Source organism: Lygodium microphyllum, chromosome 23 (genome assembly GCF_053477565.2).
Source record: "Lygodium microphyllum isolate KBCC chromosome 23, Lygodium_microphyllum_v1.1.10, whole genome shotgun sequence".
Lineage (NCBI taxonomy): Eukaryota > Viridiplantae > Streptophyta > Polypodiopsida > Schizaeales > Lygodiaceae > Lygodium > Lygodium microphyllum.
In genome coordinates, this window is record NC_141157.1 from 122212852 (window position 1) to 122236846 (window position 23995).

The following is a 23995-nucleotide window of genomic DNA, read 5'->3' on the forward strand; positions in this document are numbered from 1 at the left end:
GGTAATAATCCTATTCTTCCTTTCTATAGTAACACCATTCTGTTATGGTGTATACTTGCATGTAATGTGTCTTCTAATCCCATGGTCTCTCAAGTAGTAAGAAAAATAATTTGACATAAATTCTCCTCCATTATCTGATCTCAAGCATTTTATGTAACCCCCAAATTTCTTTTCTGCCATATCTTAAAACTGCAAAACTTTTCAAATGCTTCACTAGTATGTTGCAAAAAGTACACCTATGTCATCCTACTGAAATCATCAATAAAAATGATATAGGACCTACATCTTCCACTCAAGGAAACATTTTGACATGGACTCCAAATGTCAGAGTGTACCATTTCCAAAGGATAAGTGCTCACTGCCCCCCCTCTTGAAAATGGGAGTCTAGACGGCCTGCCAAGCTGACAAGACTCACATACATTATCAAAATTGACATATCCAAACTAGAGAAACCCATGAATAACATGTGTAGACTACATCTGTTTCATCCTTTGCGAATTCGCATGCCTAATCCTTCTATGTCATAGTTTGGCATCTTTATATTGTCCATGCCCAATCTCAACATACACAGAATTATTGTCCATATGGGGGGTCTCCTTATGCATTATTAGGGAAATGTCAAATCACCTTAACTGCCAAGATTGAAAGTCTACCTGCCATCTTCTATGTGTTGCCTAACACGGAATGAGTTGGTAATGAGGTACTATTGGGATGCCTATTTAAATGACTCATCAAGTGTATACTTGACCTCCAACTACAATGTATCCATTTGGAGCTACCCAGCATCAAGGTTATCACAATTTTCAGCAAGGGTACTAATGCCTCAATGGAAAAGGAAGTACCATCGATGCTCCCCATACACCCAACTCACCCCTCAAAAAGAGAAATGATTCTCTTCTCAATGAGTTGCTCAAGGCTTGAATAGCCCATGATAGGCCAACCAATTGGATACATCCATCCAATAGGAACAATCAACTGCGCAAAACAATGCCATGTGTTTTGTAAAGCATGGCGGTCTATTCGAAGAACGAGCAAGAACAGTGCGCTAAGCTTCCAATTCGAGGAGGGAGAGGAGGTTATCTTCACATTAACAGCCTGGTGTCGAGGTGAGCCCAATAGTTAAGTTACCGAGAACCTATAGATTTAAGTTGGCTATACTTGCCGGGCTTTTGGTATGAGGCCCTTCTTGACCCACCGTTGATGGTAAGAGGAAGACAAGGGAAGTGGAATGGCAAAATATAAACGGTTACAGCTCCACCTATGACATAGGGGATATAGTGAACACGTATGCTGAGCGCAGTACGAGTGTCCGTGCAAAGCTCATACAACTAGCACCGTCTAGAGTTCATAACGATTCCGGCATCCATGCATAATAACGGCATATACCTACGCGTAGGTAATTTATTTACTTCAAGAACAAGTCCAAGTCAGAATCCAAGCGAACGCCGGCGGCCGGACGATGATGCTCCGGATTTCACGGGAGGCAGGACGGCGGCTCCAAATATAGGCGTGTGTCTGGTGGAAGTTGGATAATGTCCCACATGTGAAGCTTGCCGCAAAATGTACGATCTAGATAGCCGCAGTTGGCGCTCGCTTGACCTTTCGTTCCTGGGTGTATTGTGACGCCTGTAACCCGAGGAGGGGGGAGTTTACAGTTGTGTGGATGCCACCGGTCAAGTGCACTGAGATGTGGGGCTGATCCGCTGCCTTTGCAGCGGCGCCCATCTCCAAGTCGCGAGTGGACGGAGATCGTTGCCGCCCGGAGGTCTGGCAACTCTCGGTCCTCGAAGTAGGGGAGACCGCATGAGGCCGCCCGGAGGTCTGGCAACTCTCGGTCCTCGAAGTAGGGGAGACCGCATGAGGCCGGAAACGGAGCAATGCTACCCCTCGCTCCAGACAGTGGAGGGACAACGCCACCTTGTCTGCAGGCCGACCGTCGGCCTCCTCTCAGTCCCCGGTGACAAACCCAATCTTTTAATCATTTTACGTACGTACGTTCTCACACGCGCGTACTGACTAAGGCGCAGCCTTCCCCCAATTTATTTTGGTTGCCCGCATGAGGCCGGAAACGGAGCAAAGCTACCCCTCGCTCCAAACAGTGGAGGGCTGCTATTTGGTCAAGTGCACTGAGATGTGGGGCTGATCCGCTGCCTTTGCAGCGGCGCCCATCTCCAAGTCGCGAGTGGACGGAGATCGTTGCCGCCCGGAGGTCTGGCAACTCTCGGTCCTCGAAGTAGGGGAGACCGCATGAGGCCGGAAACGGAGCAATGCTACCCCTCGCTCCAGACAGTGGAGGGACAACGCCACCTTGTCTGCAGGCCGACCGTCGGCCTCCTCTCAGTCCCCGGTGACAAACCCAATCTTTTATTCATTTTACGTACGTACGTTCTCACACGCGCGTACTGACTAAGGCGCAGCCTTCCCCCAATTTATTTTGGTTGCCCGCATGAGGCCGGAAACGGAGCAAAGCTACCCCTCGCTCCAAACAGTGGAGGGCTGCTATTCCACGTGCTCGAGCACCAGCACTGCCCGCGCACGCACATACCACCACAAGCTACAAAGCACTACACTCGTGCAACCAGGTTAGCTATTCACTCGGAGCCTGCTATCTACTTGCCAGCACCACATTTCTTGGCACAAGAGAGACGCACTCCCACCCCATGCGCGTTTTCCAACACCAACACCCATTCTTCATGGGACTTGGCAAGAAAAGCCACCCTTCAATGTAACCGAAATCGAGTAAAGCCCCATCATCATGATCATACCAATGCCCGCTCCCTTTTGTATAGGAAACATCCACGTCATTGGATCCGGTCTACATGAAAGCATACAAACGAGCAACAACTCTACACGGGCCTCAGAGAACTTCGCTTCTCGCCTTTCGAGTCATACACCACTCCATGGAGCCGTACGGAAATGGGGATACGAAGGTGGTGTCAAAAGAAAGATGCTATGGCAGTGGTAGTGCCACCGCGTGACCGCAACATGGTTACACAACCCACCTCGCTTTATCCCCATGGAGACACTCGGACCTTCTTCAAAACTTCAGCATGCTCCCATTCGAGGGAGCTTTTTTCCTCTTCCTCCTGACATGTTCGGCGAAAAAATCGCCCCTTGAACTAGTGCATAGCCATGTGCAATCATCCAGCCGCCAACATATGAAAGACAAATAAGAACGGAATGCGGGGCTCCTCTCATTGGGAAAGCGGCTTTTTCACTGTAAACTAAGAATACAGAGAAGAGTGCGATGTCTGCGTCAAAAGATGGTGCTCACAACAAAACTCGGCTCCCACAACATGGATACACGACCAACCACCACGGTTGACTGTCATTGGGTGTAACTATCCCACATACATCCGAAAATATGCAACCTATGTGGACCTACGGGTGAGCTATCGCGACACATTGGCATCCAAAGTTTTGGACCCAAAAAGTGCTGGACCATCACCTAGATCTGGCACATCCACGATGAAAAGTGACAGTTGGAAGCCCTTTTTTCGGAGCTATACAAGGCAAGGAGTTTGGGCTGGCTATGTACACAAATGGCTAATTACGTGGTCGATCTTTTAGCTGGTCGCTTGATTTTTTGATGTGGTCTAGAAAGAGCTATTTTTTATGCTTACCCTAGCTATGCATCTGTTGAATGAAAGAGATTCACCTTCTACAATAGAGCGGGAGAATCTTGAAGGAGCCTTGGTTGATGAACCCTCAAGTTCACGTGAATTTGATGAGGGTTCCACCACACATGATGTGTATGAAGTCAGTTTAAATAAGCCTACTTGGGCCAACGACTAGATCTATTATACTATACTTATGTAGTGGAGCTCGAACTTGCAACTCTAAATGATGTCTGTGGACACAAACAATCCTCCTTAAAGGGGATGTCTTCACGTGGAGCTACAACAACTTAAAGGGGATCCCCCCTACTGTTTCTGTGGACGCAATCCTCCTGAAACAGGGAAGTAAGCTGGACTAGTCTTTCCTATAGAGCATACAAAATGGTGCTAAGTGGTGGTGATAAGGATAAAGAAGAATAGTCAAATTCATTTATATACGGACTTTAAAGAATTGAATAAGCAAATAGTCGAGGATTACTGTGCCTTGCCTTTCATTGATAAGATTTTGGATCAATTAGGGGTAAGATATGTGGAGTATTTTTCTAGGTATAATCAAACAGCCATAACCAAAGAAAAGAAGTCAAAAACAACATTTATCATAGCTTTTGGTACTTTTACAGACCACGTGATGGCATTTGGTTTATGCAATGTCCCAAGAGGACAGTTAATAAGTCCTTCGGTGATATTTCACTTGAGGATCTCGATGTATACATAGATGATGTGGGTAATCAATAGCTTGTTGTATTCGGTAAAAGATTTTGGTATTATTGAGAGCACTATATTGCTCTAAATCCATAGGAATGTGTACTTGGGGTGCTTATAGTTTACTCTTGGGCCATTTTTTGAGTGCACTTGTCATTGCTACCAATCGTGAAAAGGTAGTTGTTATCCAAGCCATGAACCATCCACCCACCACTCCCAGGGAGGTCCATAGTTTCATCTCATCAATCTTGTACCATCATACCTTTTAACAAGATTAGGTATTGATTTTGTTGGACTTGTGCATCCTTCATCAACATCGCATAAGCTATAAATTATTGTTGCAACACATACTTTACAAAGTGGTTTGAAGCCCATGAAATTGTGAAGGATAATGATAAGGAAATGGCAAGTTGTATCTTAGAGAAAATTACATGTTAATTTGGTCCTTTAAAAAGCTAGTCTATGTCTGTGGAACTCACTTTCTAAATAAAGACATTGACAGAGGCTTTGAACATCAAGCACAACAATGGGCAAGTTGAGAGTACCAACAAGTAACTTCTTTAGTACAATTGGTTGAGATTAGATTGCAAGTGATATTGCATCAACCAGTGGGGAAGAAGAAGCAAATGAAAGCACTTCATGATTTGCATACCAAGAAGTAAGCTTTTGTGAAGGGACAATTCATATACTAGATGTATGATGTGAACTGTTTCCTTGAAAATTGGAGTACAAGTGGGATGGATGTCATAAATATTGTATATAGGTAAAAATGGATATGCAACCCTTCTAACAAATTTGTAGGTGGTAGAGTGTAAAAGTAAGGTCAACTTTATTAAGCCTAACCGCTACTATTTTTAAGGGGATGACCTAATTGCAGATCCATTTGGTGCAATGTTTCCTAAAACAATCTCATTGGAGTTAAAAATTTATCCGTCCCTTGGGTAATCTTTAGCACTTGCATCTTGTCTTCCTAATAATCGATTTTTTCAAAAAATTTGGTCCTTTCAAAATTCGATTAACAATAAGCCTCAAAAACCTAAAATTATTCATCAAAACTATATGGGTCATCCCTTGCTGTCTACATGTGGCTTGTGACAATTGGAATTCATGACTAGCCCTTCATCCTAGTTAGTTTAAGATTGAAGCAACAAGAGTAGTGCTATTTCATTTCACTTGATTAGGAGTTCTAAGGGTGTAAGATTTTCTTGTCAAAGTTCAACACCCTTAGCTCTTTTTCAGGCTTAGGTCCTTGGCCAATTATTGCAAGAGGCCTCTACCTATCCTTCTTTAAGTTTCCATGTCTGCTAATATTTCTTTCATGGGTCTCCTTATGTGCTCTATCCTCATTGATTGGTCATACTTATGTGATAAGGTGTTGTAAATGTAGTGAAAAATCCATGGGATCTAGTGCATATATTACTAGATTTGAGGTGCTACTACTTATCAACCTCTCAAACTGATTGAGATTGAGCTCTAAAGATCATGCAAAGCTTCTCAAAACATCACCATAATGTTCTTGCATAGAAACATATCAAAATTCCTGACAGTGAGGTATGCTGTCCTGAATATGCAGAAAACTGTCTTGAATGTACAGTAGTAGACTTGTAGGTAAAGCTGATCCAAAAATGAACTTTAATCACTGCTCAAATGCATTCTGTAGAATCAAATCCAAGTATGTAACATCAACCATAAGCATGAATACTTGGTTTAGAATGTTCGAGACCAAGTCTAGAAGCAAGACATAATGCATACGTAGTCAAAATGTCATTCAACCCTATTATTCCAACAATTAAATCTCTGTCAAAACCAAGAAAAATGATAACTCTAATCATGGACATAACATCTCCAAGTCATGTAGCACCTAATGGACATCAGATCATCACATAAGTGAATCATAAGCATTATTCACTCAAGAAATAGTTGCTACCCTGTTTATTACATTGAATGTCTATCAACCCCAAGTGTAATACTACACTTTTGCTCAGTGCTAAGCATTAGATGCAAAGTCTGGAGCACAACCATGATGCCAAATGAAGAGGAGCAGCTTTGCTGTAGGTCATGAGCATGCTGAAAACCAGATCTGCATACCCATGGTGATGATGCCTTCAGCCATGAAGAGATTGGAATGTTGGTCCAAGTGTTGTGGATGATGGGAAGGGTCCCTAATAAGTGGCCAATGATGGCTACCAGCAAGCTCAAATGAAGAAGGAAGCTTCAAGCTTCAAGAAGAAGCTTCCAACCTTGTTGTCCTCCTTGCAAACTCTTCACAATGAACTCTTCTTCAACTTCAAGCTCTTGCATCTGAAGAAATGCCAGCCTGAACCAAGCTCTGATACCCCTTTGTTGAGTTAGTTGCAATGGAGCTTCTGTGTAGAGATACATGTTGAGAAAGAGAAGAGATAGAGACACATGACTTGTGGTATTGAAGAGTGTACCTCAAAAATGATTTTAGATAGGTATATGTACTATGTACAACCTGGCCCTTATGGGCGGGGGACATGGGCAGTGCCCTTTGCTCTTTATCCCAACAACCATAGTGGATAGGGAAAAGTGATGAAAATGAAGGGTTTTGAAGGTAGGATGCGAGTGCATGAATGGGTGGTATCTTCTTCATGTAGAATTTTCCTCACCTCTCCATGACTCACTCATGCTGTGTGTGTGTGTGTGTGTCTCCTCCTCATATCATGAGTTGTAATTGCGAAGGGGGGGGGGGGGGAGGGGGCTTCCTTTAAATAGTTTCCAAGGGGAAGCTTTGTCTTAAGACAAAGATTTAGTAATAGGGGACTCTTTTCGTTAATTGTTTTATTATATGAGGAGGAATTTTTGTTTATTAGTTAGCTTTAGAAGGAAGAAAATATTAATGGATTTAGTATAAATTTCTAACTTTATTCATACTTACAAAAACGAAAAGAGGGGGTGTAAGGGTAAGGGCTCTGTAGGTATACCAGGGGGATGCATACAGATGCACATATATAGGGGGTAGTACTCAATCAAGCTTTGCTTGGGTTGTGCTTCTACATATGATTCCCTAGGCTTAGTGGTGGGCCCTCAAATGTGCAGTGTCACAAGGGTGTAGTCCTGAGGTATGCCTCAATGTGGTATCTTTCGATATCATGAATGCAAAGATTCATTGATATAACTTGTGTATCTTTCCACTATGCCATTTCTATGCCTCATGATAGGTTATGACTTGAAATCCCATGAAGGTCCGTAACACGTGGTATAAGAGCAACTCTAGCATGGAGCATACTAGCTCAATAGGGAAGGAGGCTCATGATTGTGGATAGGATCCCAACACATTGTGACCCAAAAACACCAACATGACATGATGTGACAGAACACGACACAACACAACATGGTGCGACACCCCACGTCCCAATGCCCCCCTGGGCATGATACTTGCTGAAAATAAAAGTGAACTTGATGTGCAACAACCAAAGTTGAGAAGGAGCCCTGGTGTGATAAGGACACACTGCATACCAATCAAAATGACTTGGAGAGAGCTCAAACTATGGAAGGACATTGTTTTTGAAGAGGATGACAACCTATGTCAATGGATCAAGACCACATACAAGAAGGAGTTGCAGCTCAAATAGATGGAGAAAATATGACTAATCAAGAACTTGGAGAAGGCTTAGGAAGGAATAGATGCATAATGCAACTTGGAAGAGAGAACTGAAGAGCTAGATGAGGACCTAGAGGAGGTTGACTACCAATTGGTCATGGTGTGTTAAAGAGCCATGCTATGGCAAATCAAGATTGTCCGAGACCTTGATATGGAGCTACAAGGAGAAATTATGTTGAGGTGGGATTGGGAGATTACTTTTGGATCTAAAGAAGCCAATGAGCAGACTGAACCATACTTGAAAATTCCAAGAGTTGAAGAATGGATTGAAGCAAGCCAAATAAGAATAGAAATGCCAAGAAAAGCTAAGAAAAGAAGTAGGTGATAGAAAAAAAACATTTCTAGTTAAATGAAGAAGAAAAGGAAGTGTACTGACAATTAGGAGCCAATTGCTACTACCCGAAAGGCTACTATAGGGAAGATTATCATGAAGATCAATAACCTAGTGATTACTACCCAGAAGAAGATGGATGCTACTTTTCTGAAGAATACCCGATCTACTTCCACTTGCTAAAAGGAGATTACCTCTATGTTGACTACCCCCTAGAAGGAGAAGAGTATACTACCTCTACCCCAAAGGAGTTCAACAAGAAGATAAAATGATAGAGTATTATGGAAAGGGAGAAGGATGGAGAATGGATGCGAGTTCAAAGATCTCACATAGCTGACATGTTATCCCTCTCTACGAGTGTAATGAGCTTACCTTGGTGCCCGATTGAGTTTCTTCCTCTCTCAAGCACTCTGATAGCTCCATGATTCGTGATGCAATCTCAAGCATCCCCAAGCCTCTTCCTCCAAGCTCCATCCTCCATAGCCACGTGTGAGACGAGAGAAAAGAAGAGAAGAAGAAGAGAGGAGATGGTAGAGAGCTTCACCTCCAAGATCCCTCACTCTCACACACTCACTCCTTCACTCACTCACTCTCACACACTCACTCCTTCACTCACTCACACTCCCTACCTCAAGCAACCACACGCAAGAAGCAAGAAGCAAGAAGAGAATAGAAGAAGAGAGGAAGAAGAAGAGTCCACTTTGCCATGCACCAAAAAATGAGCTCGCGTTCACTTTTTGAACCTTATATACAGAACCCTCTTTCCCTTGGGCGGTCATCCCCTTTTTACATGGCCGGCCATATCCTAGGCCCTTTTTATTCATTGTTCTCCTATCTTCCTAGCTTCTTTCCTAACGCTTATCTACCTTTACAATTTGCACGAGTGAGAGCCCGCCGGCGCTCTTTTACAGAGGTTTTGGCTATGCCTTCATATTTAAAGGTGCGCCTTCTTGCTTTGTGGCTTCCATGGTTGCGTCTTGTACTCATGGTGGTTGTTTCCATGCTTTTAGATTTCTCTTGAGCGGCCCACTCTCTTGTAGGGCACCCTTTCCTTTTTTCCACCTTGTGCTTTTCCTGTTGATGCCTCGTTTTCAGCTTCCTTCACTTTGCAGTAAACATAGTAAACATTACCCCCTCCTAGTTGAGTGCCAGGCCGAGTGCCAGGCCGAGTGCACTACTGGGTGGTGAGTCGGACGGTGTGGCTGGGGTAGCCAGGTGACGTTTTGAGTTTGGATACGAGCCTTGTTGGAAGGTATGTTGGAGGGATTCATGCCTTTGAATTTGAAGATAAGTTTGGACGAATTGGTGCATGGAGAGAGGCAGATGTGCGGGTCCATCTTTAAAATTGAAGATATAGTTGGACAGATCCGTCATGTGGTCCTCAGTGGCTACCTTCTCCTGTGTTGTTCCAAACGAGCTTCTTCATTCACTTTTTGACTAGGGCTGTTGCATTCACTCCTTGCTTTGTTGTGCCTGAATGGTGACATGTCACATAAGATAGGGAGTGCATTGCATGGACGATGGGGCCTCTAGTCGGGGTCGTTGTTTGTATCTGGAAAGAAAAGAAGGTGCACTACTTGGGGGTGTTTGTGCCTTATCAAGGAGTGCGTGGTGCCCGTGTTTGTGGAACTGGGAGTTGGGTGCCCTCGGTGGTGTCCCACACTTGAGGACCCAGTTTGTGCCTAAGGGAGGTGTGGTGCAGGGGGCTTAGGGTGAAAGGTCAAACCATAGGCAAGATTTATCTTGCTAGGTATCCCCTACCCTTGATGTGCCCTAAGCATGTGTCGTGGGGGCCGAGGCTAGGCATGGAAACCCGAGATGCAGTGATTGTGGCGCTCAAGGTGCTTTTGGGGGGTTCAGTGTTTCTAACTTTTTTTTTTTTGGACGTAGATGAGTATAGATGGAATTTGGATGCAAGGGGTGCTCTTAGGCTCCACCCTAATCTTCCTCGGATGATTCGCGAGGTGGTCTTAGGGACTTAGTCAAAAAGGTGTGGCTCTGCATGTATTCCTTGATGTTAGCCTTTGCATTAAGAGGTGTGGTTGACAAGAAAGGATGATTACACCTTGTAAAGTGGCTATCGCTCATATCTTCAAGAATCCTCATACAAAACGAGGGAAGCAGGGTTGCCCTCATCATGATCCTAGCCATAATGCAGCTATCTATTCCTAGGTTAATGTAAAAAAAGAGTGGGGAAAGGTGGGCCTCCTTAACTGTTGGCTTTTGTTTAAGTAAGAACCTAATGGTCCTAAGGTAATTGCAAGTAGTTATGAAGGTTGGGTCCGGGCAGGAAGATAAATCCTTGAGGAAGTGGTTGATGGGTGGATGCAAGTCCCTTGCTTTAAAGTTCATGCATTCCTCAGGAGTTGTTGCATTGACATTGTAGATCTTCGGGAAGTCGTACCTACCATGCACCCCCTATCATAATCCACTCCGTGTCTGCGAGGATAGGGCATGTAGATATGATCATTGCGTTCTTCCTGTAGCGTGCCACAGAAGGCCATCCATGCATCAAAATTGGTGTCCTAGATCCTCCTCCACTACTTTCATTGTGGCTCGTAACCTCGGACGGCTTTGGGAACCTAATAGACCTTATCCTACTAGTAGTCTGTGGGTTACCACCTCCATTGTGTGATTACAATGCTTCGCTCCTTGACCCCTCGGTTCGCTAGAGTATTGCCCAAATGAATGATCCTTTCCACTACCTCCAGGAGTAAGACTTGGTCCAGGCTTGTGGATAGAGGAAGGAGAACTAGAAGGGTTGGGATTGGAGCTCCCGTTGTTGCCAGATAGCCAGCTCCTATGGCCAATTGATGGGATGGTGATCCTTGTGTGGTGGCATGGGCTTGTCAGGAAGCTATTGTGGCTGTGCTTGTGCTCTTTGCTGGGCTTGCTCCACAAGTTCTTGTTTTCTTCTTCTTGCAGCAATAATGTGCTAAGGAACGTGGGCACCATCTAACTCTTCTAAGGGTAGATTAGACAAGGGCAGATTGGGCTCTCTGATTCATAGTTCTTCCTTGAATGCATGCTTGAAGTCTGGCCCTTCCTCAGTGTCTTATTCGATAGTGGGTTGGATTGGGGGTGGATGGGGTTGCTCTTGTTCCTCGAATCCAAGTTCCTTGAGCTCATCGGTGGAGAGGCCGGCTTGTCGTAGGTAGTTGCGTTGTTGCTCCTTGGTTATGCTTGGACCGGTTGGGAGTATGCGTTCTTGCAGGCCATACCTTAAGGCTCTGGTTCTCAACTCGAAATTCCTTTTCATTCTCTCCACCAAATCCTCTCCTTCAACTTGTCTAACATGAAGCAAGTGCTAAAAAAGGCTTACCCCTCTACATGTTGGAGCACGCTTAAGCAGCCTCAGCTCTAGATTCTGCGAGCACCCACTTGCACTCTGCCACTGCTAGGCACTCTGTCAACCTTCACACTCTTTCAAAGTTGTGCCTCTCCCACTATTCTGCCTTCTTTTCTAGATCTTCCTTGCTCCTTTCCATCTCCTGAGACAATATCATTACCACCTGTTGTTGTTCATCCCATACTTCTAGCATTTGGATCTTCTCTTTATCTTGACAGTTCAGCTGCTCTTTAGCTATTCTTCTACCTTGATCAACCCACCACGGACAAGTGCTTGTGGGCCTCTGTGAGCCTTTCTAACTGATCTTCAGTAGTTTGCGCTTGGCTTTCTAGCTCCACCAGGTGCAGTTTTCTTTCAGTCATGGCCATGTCTATTAGTCCCTCCACTTCCTACTGGGCGTTTTGCAAGTTGTCCTATAGGCTCTTGGTCGCTTCTTCTATGGCCTCTTCCTTTTCCTTCAACACAACTCCTATCTCTCTTTACAGCCTTCCTTGATCCTCCATTGCTGACCACAACTGGAATACCAAGACATCCTCCTGTTCTTGGTGTTGAGCTTAAGCAACTTGCTTAGGCAGCATCCAACACTATGGCTAGAACTAAAGCAGTGGGTTGAAGAACCAAATGAGCCAATTACCACAGAATTACCTCCCGAGCACGACTTAGAAACTCAAATACCGAGTCTGATGCTGCACTCCATGCCTAAATCCTTGCACATCAATGCTTTCTAGGAAGGCACGGAAAAACATGTAGTCCTGCCAGTCCTAGCTCTAGGGGATGCCACAAGAAAAGGAATTGTAGGCACAGGGGCAAGACTGAGTGTGCTAAGCCATGCACTACTCCAAACTTGGGGTTACACACTGGTTGAGACTACTATGTTCAACATCACTCTACAATCCGTGAGTTGTAGGAGAGCCATAGAGTGGGGCCGCATCAAGTAGTTGAGGGGTGCTCCTTATGTCTATTCTATGTGGTGTATAATACTAATATGTGTAGAGACTCCCTATGATGAGGAGTTTGGGAAGGGTTATCCATTGGACTACGAGCCCTATGTGGTGTATAATACTAATATGTGTAGGGACTCCCTATGATGAGGAGTTTGGGAAGGGTTATCCATTGGACTACGAGCCATACAAACAAATATCTAAATTAGAAGTTAGATATGTGTGTATCCTCTGGATGCTCCTGGTTGCGAGGCCGTGGGTTGTTTTGGTTGACCATAGAGGCCTAGCTAGAGCCTTAGAGCCAATGTTGGACCCATTTTAGGTCCTGATATTTTTATGCCTTCTGTTGACCCTCTATAGTGTTCTGTAGAGCCTCTGTCTTTGTTTTATAAGTCTTTTTTTGCTTCTGTGAATGTTCTGATGGATGGATGTTTAGTTTGGGAATGTTTTGCAATCTTAGGAGAGGAAGAATACAAGCTCAAAATAGCTCAAAGAAGTAGAAGAAGTAGCTAAAGAAGACTTGAAGTGAAGACTACAATGGCAATGATAGTAGTGAGTTCTCAAGGGATATTGTAGTGGCTTTGGTGACTCTTCATATCAGACATACCTCTTTTGTGAGGGGTATCCACAACCAATAGAGGGTTATTGAGGATTATTGATTGTATTTCAGAGATTGAGAGAAGACTATGAGGACATTGAAAATGAATTCTATATCATGAAATTCCATTAAAAATGGAGCATTCTCTTCTATTTTTGTGGTTCTTTGATGGATTCTAAGAAGAATATGAAGAATGTGACCAATTTTGTTAAAGATAAAGCCATGGCAGATTATTTCTATGATGTTGCATGAAGTTTTATTGTGCTTGGTGTTATTTTTCCTATTGCGGTTACATAAAGGATGAAAACATGCTTATTGATGAATACAAGATAGATTTTCTTGTAGTAGATTCCTTGCTTCCTTGGTATTATCTAGAGTGCACTTTCAAAACTTCCTCCTTCAGGGTAGATGCAGTTAGGACCACAACTTTGGGTTCTGGTAGAGAAAGGTGACATGGTTGGATCATCTTTAGCAAGTGGTCTTTGAATGTTGGGACTAGATTCAATAGCTATCCCAAGGGAATGGTAATGGAGATTGAACCCCACAAAGTTTGGGTATCTAGTTTGGTTGGAAGTTTCTATGTGGAGGACAAAGTCTTGGTTGTAATTGCAGATTGATCCCTTTCACCATCACAGGTTGTGCAAGATTAGGAGTTAATGATGGATGTTGCATCACAATTAGTACTCTGATGGTCGCTTTGGTTTTGGAAAATGTTGACTTTGGAACTGGAATTAGCTATAGTCTCTACTGGGGTGCAAATGTTTTTGCAATCCCTTTTGTACTTGTGAGTCTTGAATCTAGTACATGCAGTGATTACAGGTCCCTCAACACTACTAGTTTTTTATACTGTCACTACAACCACCTAGTGGTGGACTTTCTCTTGTTCACCCTAGGAAATTCTTGTGGGCTTCTTCTCTCTACCTTTTAGCTTCTTAATTGATAGGGTAACCACATTGATCTTTGGCTTAGGGAGCTCTTTGATTTCAACCATATTGATAGATGATAATGGAGTTTGATCGTGACTTTGCTATTTCTAAGCATCATACTATTGGGATTCAAGACACTCAGATCTCCAATGGCCTTCATGCATACAAAAGAAACATGATTTATTTGGGGGGCGGTAATATCCTCCTCCATCTCCTCAATGTCTTCCTTTTCCTCTGCGATCCATGTTGGGACATATAATCTTATTGTGTGTATAACACTGTCAAGGACATGGTAGTAGATGGTCTGTGGTGATTCTAATGGGTTGACTATGCTCCTTTCATGCATTGCTAGGATTTGGCATTTCCCATCTAACTATGGGCATTATACTAGTAAACTTTGGTATTTTGTGTAGCCGTATAGCAAATGCCACACCACCGTTGATTTAGACTACACTAGATAGCTAGGTGACTTGGATTACTACACTTGGTGCTAGAGGGTTTTAATGGTAGGTTTTCTAGCACCCTTTGAGGGTTTATGGGTCTTGTCCTTTCTCTTGGACTTAGTTGGCTTCCAGTATTCCTCTTCCTTAGAGTCCTCCTCCTCACTACTGCTTTCTTCCTCTAGGTCCAAATCTATATCAGAGTCATTGGGTTTCATATGATGGGACTTGTCAGTGCTCCTTGGCCAAAAAAATCTCAATGAAACTAACACATTTGTAAAAATAATCTAGGATATGAATTGATAGGTCTTTTAAAGCCAAAGCTTTTGAAATATCCCAATTCAAGCCTTGTACATACGAAGATCAGTGCAACATTTTAACATTGGGTTGGGTGTTTAGGGATATACATCTTCTCAAGACTTTAAAATGAGTTATATAGCTCTGGATTGTGGTACCACCTTGTTTTAGCCTACACAATCTTTTTAACTTTTGGGTATTAGTCATGTCCAACTGAAACTGTAAAGGGAATGTTGTCTAGGCAGCACCAAACCTTGCCGAGTTGTTTTCCACCACAAGCCAAGCTACCACCTCTTTCCACATTCGATGACTCAAATATGGCCATCCTAGGTCCTTAGCTCATAAGCTAGAAAACTTTGAAAATGAAACTCATGCCTAGACAACCATCAAAGTGCTAATTGGAATACCACAAGGTAGAATGGGTAAAACCATAATTTGTTGAGAACTAATGAAAAAAACCACCCTACTAGCTTTATCGATATCACAAGAGTGATTAGTCAACCAAGGTGCACATCTCAAGGTCTAGGGATAGAGCACAAGTGTTTTTGTTAGGCTAAAAAGTGGGCTACTATGCTTAGAAATCATCATCACTTAGGAATGAAGTTTCCTCAAGAGATGGATTTCGATACCATAGTTCACACCTAGACCACCATGAGTATAGAGGCTAGATATCCTCTGGCAAACCCTGAGAGTGCATGCACATGCATACCTATACATGTGGGAAAGATCATTGTGGTTTCTATGTGGGTCCAAGTTCCATTTGTGGTCTCCAAGTGCAAACTGGTTGCACTAGCTTTGCAAAATAGTAGAGCTTTATCATAACTAGACTCGACACAAGGTTATGTTAGTATTGTGGAGTCAATAACATAGTATACCAAAAGAGAAGAATACCATCTACACAATCGAGACAAGTACTTAAGCTAGAAATTAATGCTCATATATTCCATCATGAGTTTACGAGGTTTAATAGTAAACATTAGAATATAGAGTACATCCCAAAAGGGTAATTACTTAGAAGAAATATATGACTATAGACTAGAGCATCTTGGCTAGATTCACAGTATTACAGTGAGTGAAAGAATATAGGGTGCTCAAGGGTTCCACCTATAAGAAATCATCTATATAGGGTGCATTCAAAGGATATTAATAAATACCCTTTCTTTACATGATATAAGGCCTTAAAATAACCCTTTTACTTTACTAAACTTACACATTTTTTTTCAAATTATAATTAGAAAATCCAATTTATAAATATAATCCTATAAATTTTACAAAATATAATACCCATTCTTTTGAACTCATGTTGTATCTTACATGTTCTATAAGGTGGACCCATAAGGATAGGGTGATCTCAGAGTTTGGGAAAGATTAGGACTCAAATAGAGGGTCAAACGAAGATGTAATGTGCCCACCGCCTATCGACTATCCAAGCACGTTTTAGCGGTCCATCGAGGAAACAATTTAAGCGTTGCTACCCGACACTCCCATGGAATGTTATTGGGTTTGTCACCTAGGGTTTCCCGAGTCACCTCGCAATGGAACGTTCATGGCCGAACCCACTAGGATCGACCTGAAACTTGAGTCCCTAGTGGTCAAGGTCCCCTGATAGCATTCTAGCATTGGGTTTTGGACATCCTACTTTACGTAGAGATACCCAATCCGAAGCAAATCCATACCGCACTTGGTTCAAAGAGAATGGGAAACGAGCAGGATGCACCGATCAACCTCTCTGTCTGTGGGGCATAGTCCCATCCCGGTCCCCTAAAATGGAAGAATGGGGTTCTAACTTAATAATGCCTAAAGGTCAAATGGTGATAAAACCTTGTAAGAAGCCTCCTACATCTTTGGGACCACCTTGCTATAGACCCGTCGGGGTTCTGCCGCGCCAGTGAGGTTCTGCCCACGGCTTCCCTTGATAGCTTTAGTTTTCTAATTAGGTCCTACCACAGCTATGTGTGACATTTAAAATCAGCTTCATTAATTAAGCCTTTTAGGGAACAAGGCTTGTTTGTGTAATTTACAACACAGGTACGAATATAGAGCAAGCAATCCTTTGATAAACAATTTCAAAAAAATTCCTTAACTTATCTTCACGTTAATCTTTGTCTCCTGCCCATACAGGAGAAATTATGTATCCTTTATTTCCAACACAAGCACCCACTCCAAATCACATGGCACCATAATTTCCATCCTTTATCTAGAATAGGATCTTCCAACGCCTTAGACGTTGGGCTCACGGCAGTCTACAACTTCGTTCCGGTCTAGGCAAGGGGTGTATAGAGCTCCACTAACCCCAAGCAACCTAGGAGTGAGATACAACTTCCGTTGTTGGCCTTTTCACCACTCGACCTTCGGCTCATGAATCGAGCAGTGCCCTCTCGGGTTGAAATGCGGCATGACCTTGGAGATGACCCACCCGTGCAAAATATCCTTCCTTAATTAATCCAATTAAGAACCAAGCACAATCAAGGCAATCAGCCTATTATCATCCTCTAAGAAAACATTCCTTTATTCCCATGGCAACTTGTCATCACAGACCCTTGCCATGCATTTATCATCAAATACAAACACTTAGAATAATCACCCAAATCACATCCCACAGTCAATTTAATGCAAGATCATTTAGCACGTTATTCCATCATTCAATAAAAGCAATGGCATACTTTTCAAACATTGCAGGAATAGTCGCGATAAACTTTCCATTGCATATTTACTCTCCCCCTTGGGATCAGGAGCGATTTTACATAAAATTTACTTAACACACCCTTCTTTTGGCTAAGGCATATGCTAGGGGTTTTAACACTATACGCGATGTAATTTCTATAGGTCACTTGCATTGTTCGATAACCCAACCCTGAATTGGATTGGTGGGAGTCGTAGCTAACATATGGATCTTAAGGCATCTCAGTTCCAATCCCTCATGATTAATTTCTTGTACTAGCCCCTAGTCAAGCCATGAAGCAATAGGAAGTTATTGCCATATATCGAATATGTTTAGGCATAATGTGTATATACTTGTTAAGATAAGTGCTAGAAAATCTTAGGTAAACTGGACTCTAACAAGCCTTGCATTGAACTAGAATCTAGGGTTCCTTGTTATTTGGGCCCTTAGGCTAGATACTTTTGAAGTATCCAAACTTTAAACTAGAACCTGCTATTTCTCAAATATTAATATCATACTCTTTTGTCAATTATGCTAGTTGCAAACCTTGACTATGCTTTAACTTAGCACTTGCATGCACAATCTTCTAGTGCATTCTTTTAGTGACTATACCGTTCACAACCCTTGACTAGTTTCTCCTTGCAAATGCACTATCAACAAATAGAAAGTATGCAACTAAGTTGGGTTAAAAAGAACAATCGAAATGCCAAATTATAATGATAGGAATAGGTTCAAGCCATTTGCACATACCAAAGTGATATAGCCTATGACTCAGGAATAGGGAAGAAGGCATTTAATACCTGGGTATTCGAAGATGGCTTAAGCATACCCAACATTGCATTCGAATTGACGGTATTGCCCAGACTAATGGCTCCACTGTTGGATGTGGGATTCCCATTGGTGCATGCCATCCTCCGTTTTGGGGCCATACTTCAAATTGTGAATCTATTTCTCCCCTTATCTTGTTGGAGAGATGGCATGTGAGGTGACTTCCTTCTACCGCGATGGGAGGGGTTAGGCTTGTAGATAGGAGGGGGGTAAACATGTGTGGTCACCCTCTAAGGAGGGGAAAGGAAGGAGAACCCTCAGAGAGTCTCTCTCTCTCTCTCTCTCTCCCTCCTCTTCTTCTTCATCTTCTCTTCTTCTTCTCCTCTCTTTCTCCCTCTCTCTTCTTCTCCCTCTCCCTCTCCCTCTTCTTCTTCTTCTTCTTCTTCTTCTTCTTCTTCTTCTTCTTCTTCTTCTTCTTCTTCTTCTTCTTCTTCTTCAAAGCCATGTGTGAGCATGGACATTGGGTGGGTCCTGACTTGTATGTCAGATGAGGTCTATGTGGCTGAATGGCAAGAAGGTGATCTTTGTGAATGCAGCCTTTGGGTTAGATTGAGTAGTTATGATGGTAGCAACTCAAGGCACAATGCATCAAGTTGCAGGATGTGGGAGTTATCAAAGACCCCTATTTTGGGGTCCAAGGGCCATTGAAGTGACTATAGCTGGGGGGTCTCATAAAGGTTCATAATATGGTCGGACATGCTAATTAGAGAAGGTTTATAATATGGTTGAACATGCCGACTAGACTACCTTTTTGGGCTATAAAAAGAAAACCCTTCTAAATCAATTGTCAACCTATCTTTTTCCCAATCAAAGTTTCTCTAGCTACCCTAAGTTCTTTTCCTATCATCTGTCTAGATCACCATCCAAGCTTCATAATGGAAGTGCACAGGTAGATGGAGCCATCTTTGTATTAGTTCATTTGAAATTAAAGTAGTCTTTGTTCTTCTCATATTTGCTGTGTGTTCTCTACTCCTTGCTCTATCCACTATGCCATGTAATTTTTACATGGTATCAAAACCCAGGGGGGCTTTGAGGAGTGAATATTACGTGAGAGGTAAGGGCTTCAACAACGAAGAGGAGAAATGTGATCTCTTGCATCAAGTAGTGGTGTTGGCACATCAAGTGGTGGTGATGCTATATAGGGAATTCAAATATTGAGGATTCATCCACCAACCTTCAAAGATGGCAAGTTAGATGGTACAAACTATACTTTGTGGAAGTTTAAAATCACAACTATCCTTGATTCCTATGAGCTTCTAGAGATAGTATTGGGGACTGCTAACACCCAAAACCACAACCCACCCCCAATCCATCAAATTTGTGTGATATGATTCCTCCAAATTTAGATATCCTATGAGCTTGAAAATGAAGGAACATGGATGCATTGTGTGTCTTAGTTACAAGTTGTTCTCTTTTGACCTTGATTCAACATACAACCAAGGCATCAAAGGCTTTAAACATACTGAGGAGTTAGAAGAAATATGGAATCTAACAAGGATTCAGAACATAGAGAATCAACTAGTAGGATATACATTTTTTGAAGGAGAGATAGCTTAAGCATTCATCACTCGGATCAAGAATCTGCATGACTAGATGGTTGGCAATGGGATACAAAAAACTAGTGAGGAACTAGCTCGGAGGTGTCTTTAGATTTTTCCATCAAAGTTTGATGGATCGGTAACTGCCCTAAACACTCAGGTGAGACCCCAATCTTTGACATTTGATGAATTTTGTGCACTACTAATGGAGGAGGAGTTGAGGCTTAAAGGCCGAGAAGATAACAGCAATGGAGATGCTACATTCTCCACTAATGCAAAAGGCAAAGGTGGTTCTTCTACCAACAGTGACAAAAAAAAGAAGGGTGGTAAGAAAAATTTTCAAAGAGATGCTTCTACTCCAAGAAGAAAGGACATGCAATTGTAGATTGTCATGTCAAGAAGGTAGATAAAAAGACTAGCATCATGAAGACAAAAGGAAAGGAGATAGCCAATACCGTTGAAGCAGAGTTGGAGTTATTCACGACAACCATTGAGGAAGTGTGTTCCTCAGTGCAAAAAATATCTAATACTAACTCATGGGTATTGAATAGTGGTGCCTCCTATCACATGACCAACAAGAAAGGTCTATATAGTTCTTAAGAGTGCTTTCTCAATTGCATAGGTCTTTAGAGTGTAGATCTTGTTGCCAAGGGTGTTGTTGGGTGAAAAGGGTGGCTACAACTAGTGAATTGGCTAATGTTCATGTCTTCTAGTAGCTCCAAATAGTATGCCGGTAGTAATGTAGCACAAATGAGTAATCTCACCATGGCATACCTATCTATTTGCGCATTCACATCAAAGAACAATGGGTGGAGACTCTCCTCTTCTATCACCTTCTTCTGATTGAGTAGTTGAAGAAGCAATCTTAAATAATTGTACATTATAATGAAAGAGAGATCTAAGCAAGAAGAGAAATATTATATGAATCTTTGAAGGAAACTTGAGGCTGTCTACTGCCTTTCTGCATTGAAATTATATATCAAAGGGAAATCATGCTTGCCATGCCTTGTAGAGTTGTAGTTAACTTCATGTCACCTAGGTAGGCTAAGGATGTAAGTGGGGTTTCCTCTTTTTGATGGTGCCAAGCGGTAGAAGGCCACCCATGCTTCCATATTGTCATCCAATGATGTTCCTTCTCTAGGCAAGCTGAGACTCGTAACCTTTTATAGTATGTGGCACCTCAATCACCTTATCATGATAATAATCTACTAATTCACATTGCCACATCCAAGGTCTTAAATCTTTTTCTCCAGCCATATTTTCTCTAACCTTAATGATACCTGAATTACCTTCTACACAACTATCACACCTTTTTGAGCCACTTTGAAAGTTAAAAGTAAATTGCATAGGTGATTCTTGAGCTCCCATTGTTCCCAAGTGATGAGTTCTCTATCCTAGTTGATTGATAAGTACTCCCGTCTCTATAGAAAGGATATGTTTGGCACTGGTTGAGTAGTGGTTGCCAGTGAGCTTCCTTCTACTTCTTTCCACCCATTATTTTCTTCTACTCATGATTTCCATAATACTTCCTAAAGGGCTAAGTGGTCTTTCGATTTCTTTGGTGGTTTCTATTTGTGGGTAGGCTGATTACTCATGTTTTTTTTGTTCCCAGTCTGCTTCAAGCACAAGTGAGATGGTGGTGCTTCCATGGTTTGGGCGGGTATCACCTTCAATTTGTGTCGGCGGGTATCTCCTTCCCTGCAACACCATCATTCCATCAGCATCTTTCATAAAACCCTACCCCCTTCTCTCATGAATTGATCCATAGAAACAAGTAATAAGAGGAGAGAGAAGAAAGGAGAGAGAAAGACTGAAAATAGATCTCTTTGTTTAATGCATCAAATTCAATCATTTTTGTAGTGATGATGGGTAAAAAAATTCAAGATCTCATGACCCAGAGCATTTCTCCTGATTCCCATGAACAGAAAAACTCATTTTTTAGCCATGAAAGGATGAGTCGAGAAAATGCCATCCCCTCCCCCCCAAAAACGTTTTTCTGTGATTATGGCCCCCTTAATCAAGTTATTAAGGTTTAACATTAAAATATCTAGTTCAATCCTCAAGTTTTCACACTGTAGGCAAGTGGATTTTTTGCTTTCTGGGGGGGGGGGAGGGGGGGCAAACGAGCTTGAATTTGAGATCCGTTCTAGACCGATGGATTCGTGACGTCGAAATCTACAAACCTAGAACTTGTGACACACTTTTTGGCTCTCGGATCATGTACCCCCTTCATAATGCAAAATCTTGCGGGGATTAAATGGGGGGTCAAATGGACTCCAATCGATGAAGGGAGACTTGTGTCGGGTTCCTAGCATTGAACTTCATCTAAGAAAACTCCAACTCATCAATACTATTTCATTTTGCGTGAAAATTTGGTATTTCACGGTCTCTCGGACTCTTTTTCACTTCAAAAATTGTCTTTAAAATTGGCTCTCATTGGTGACCCACAGGATAGGGTGACTCATCCAATCAATTCCCACAAACTAAACTACACAAGCATCAACCATAGAAAGCATCAAGCTTCCACAAAAAAGATATGCAACATAGCACAAGCACAACTCTCACCCTACCCTCTGAGAAAACCAAGGCATGAAAATACACAAGGGATAGGCCTAGCATAATCTGGCAGAAATCCAGAGCGAGTCGCTAACCACAATTGCTCTAACACGGACTGGCTAAAAAACCTATCAAAGAGGTCATCCTAGTAGTGGTCTGAACTATCTACCTAACTTAGGACAACTAGACTAGGACCTCCTACTAGGTGAGGACTCTTATAGCCTGGTCATCACATTTTTCATTTAACACATTTTCCTTCCAAGGTTTCCATACCCCTAGGAAGAGAAGGCATCGGTTAACTTATCCCCAGGGACTTACTAGGCCTCCACAAGGCGATAATCAACTACTTGTAAGATTTTTTTTTCCCCTTGCTAATTGAGGGGTTAGAACCCCTTTTTACACACCTCTGTAATTTTTATCTTTAGATATATTCGGAACTTGCTCTTCTTTGCTATTTTGGTAGGATTCTCTAACTACCTCACACTAGCAGGGACTCCTAGGACATCTACCTAGCAAGTAGAAAGGACAAGGTCACAAGGACTACCCTCTATCACAGGTCTTTAATGCCTGACAATGTCCTAACAGAAGGTAGACGACTACACAAATCCCCCCCAGATATACCTAACCAAACCCTAGGACTTCATGCCTTGATTGCCGATCCCCACAAACGAAAAGAAAATAACCCCCACATACATATAAAACACTATTAGCTTAAGATAAAAACTTGAAAAGGAGACGACACCACCTGTAATGGCCACAAGAAGCTCTTGCACAACAAAGAATCCCTCTAGGCACTTCGTCCAACCTATGTGATGCAATCACTAAAACAAAAAACCATTAAATGTATATGCACCAAATAGATGTATGGCCCTCTTGGCCTAAAGAGATAAAACATTTCACAACTAACATAACATCTCTCTTAGCCTTATGAAATAAAATATTTTATTACCATTCAGCACAATGTACTACTGGAACAATCCCTTGGTCCTAATGTTACTCTACTAAAGCACAAAACTGACCAAGGATAAGGCTTCTTAGGCCCTACACTAAGTGCATCAGGTTATTAGCTAACCCCCTGCATAAATAGCAAGGGGTGTTTGACGAATATGATGATACACAATCCTATTCATCCATGCGAGAGTAAGAAGGTGCTCACTTGCTACCTGACTCATAACCCAAACTAACCATCGATCGAAATATGACGTGTCAGTAAAGAAGACCCCAAAGTAGTCTAGGGCTAATGTTAGAAGGTAATTGCAAGGGCTCTCTTGGACCACAATTGAAAGATATATCTTCCATGAAAGCATAGTTAGCCAAGAAATCCACAAAGCGATTCCATTGTCCAGGAACTAATTGACAAGTCACTGTCTCAAAGATATGCAACACATTCAAGGCTACATGACAGTACATCCCTAAGATGGGATCTCACACACTATATGTCCTATTTAGCTAATTGATTATGAATTGCGAGTCACCTTTATTAACCAATAAATCGACGGATACCACCACATCGGGCTACATTCAACCCCATGATTAAGGCCTTGTATTTTGCCATATTATTAGTACAAGAGGGTCGTAAATAGAC

The 23995-nt window shown here is 42.4% G+C and overlaps 1 long non-coding RNA gene and 2 pseudogenes across 1 annotated transcript; all 3 read left to right on the forward strand.

Annotated features, from left to right (window-relative positions):
• Nucleotides 1-1610: 1610 nt before the first annotated feature.
• Nucleotides 1611-1978, forward strand: LOC148016686 (uncharacterized). Its single transcript, XR_015688147.1, has 2 exons — nt 1611-1765; nt 1820-1978. It is a non-coding gene; the product is annotated as an uncharacterized LOC148016686 (long non-coding RNA).
• LOC148016687 (signal recognition particle RNA) lies at nt 1623-1926 on the forward strand (annotated as a pseudogene).
• Nucleotides 1979-2085: 107 nt separating the features above from the next.
• Nucleotides 2086-2328, forward strand: LOC148016688 (signal recognition particle RNA; annotated as a pseudogene).
• The last annotated feature ends 21667 nt before the right edge of the window (nt 2329-23995 follow it).